The following is a 1,720-nucleotide window of genomic DNA, read 5'->3' as shown; positions in this document are numbered from 1 at the left end:
CATGAAATATTTTTATTTTTATTTTTTTTCAACCATTTAAAAATGTAAAAACCATGCTTGGCTTGAAAGCCATGTTAAAAACAAGCACGTAAGAGAAATTTGTTGAAGGCAAGTGGGATGATTCACATCTCCACAGAGGCTTAAATGTGGTCACGATATCTTGGAGGAATTGTTGGTAAGACAATCAAAATACTAAGCAATGAGAAGAGTGGGAGAGAACAGAATGAACCACTGATACATTGGCTCTAAGGAATGACTTGGAGGAAACACCCTCTCTCTGCCGTGTGGGTCAACAGAATTGAACATGGGGAAAGGAAGAGGGGTAGCAGGTCATTAGGCACAGAAGAAAACCCCTTTTCTCCAACCGCAGCATCTTGGCCTCTCCAACATCCCTGCTCCTTCCCCTCCACCCAGTGGAGGTGTTAGGAGTGGTGCTTTGTATTGTCTAAGCCACCCCAGGGTTACCATTGGCTGGAGCAGTGCTTTCACCAAACAAACTGAAGGGTGTGGCTCTTCATTGCTCTCACAGGGGTATATATAGAAAGGGTAGGAAGCTTGGAGTAGACCACTGGGTATATATTGCTCAGGGTATATAACTCAAGCTGTTAATTAGAGGAAGTCACAAATCACACGTCAACACAGCAAATTTCAAAAATGAGAAAATCAGCTATAGCCATGCCACTCTGAAGTTACCATAACTAGTTGCTTGAGACATACATATCAGTGTTTTAGGAGCCCGATCCCGTCTGATTTCAGAAGCTAAGCAGGGTCGGGCCTGGTTAGTACTTGGATGGGAGACCACCTAGGAAGACCAGGTGCCGTAGGCGTAAAAAATAAAAAATAAGAGATTGTAAGCTGACAAGGTCCTTGCAATCTGTGAGGTCAACCAAGGGTTGCCTTGCCAAAACAAAATTTAAAAAACTTATATGGTCAGCGAATCACAAGAGTAGAGACTCTTGGAATTTGTCAGCTACTGGTAGATTCAAAGGATCATGCTGAGAAGCAACAATTTTAGCAAAATTTTCACTATTTACTGATACTTGGCAGGTGTTACTAATATCTGGGACCAAAAATAGTGTAGATTTTTAAATTTAACAGCCCCTGTGGAGATCAGATTCTGGGATTTCATGGGCTTTCCAGATTTTAAAATCATCATTTATGACAAGCAACTATGTCTGTCTTGATTTCAATCTGGCCCTGAGTTATTAGAATGGCAAGTGACTTGAACTAGGTGGTTGTGGGAGGTCGTGGCTTAGAAACGACACTGCTGGTGAAATTCTTATTCTTGCTAGATAATTTATATCAGCTTTATAGGGTCTAGGTCTAACTGTAAGAAGTTGACTCCTTCCTTCCTTTTAGAATTCTACCCTGAAAAGAACTTCCAAGAACGCCTCCAGAAACCCTCTTGGAGAGGGAGTCCCAGCCACTCTCAGGAGCCTGCTTCAGTGGTGTGCAGCCCTCAATGTCCGAGTTACTTCTCTTTAGGTCTGAAACAATTCCTTTGGATTAGTGTTCATGCCAAAACCCTGGGTCCTGGGTCCAGAGGTAACTTATATAATTGGAAGGTGAACCTGACTAGAAGTCAGTGTCTCCTTCACTACTATTGTCCAAATGGGGAAAATAAATATATAAGTAGATACTTACCCGGTGACCAGAATAAGCTTCCTTTTTCTTTAATTCTAAGTATCAATCTCAGTGTAACATATATGTAATCCTAACT

This window comes from Pteropus alecto, unplaced genomic scaffold (genome assembly GCF_000325575.1).
Source record: "Pteropus alecto unplaced genomic scaffold, ASM32557v1 scaffold139, whole genome shotgun sequence".
NCBI classification, from domain to species: domain Eukaryota; kingdom Metazoa; phylum Chordata; class Mammalia; order Chiroptera; family Pteropodidae; genus Pteropus; species Pteropus alecto.
This window is presented reverse-complemented; position numbering follows the sequence as displayed.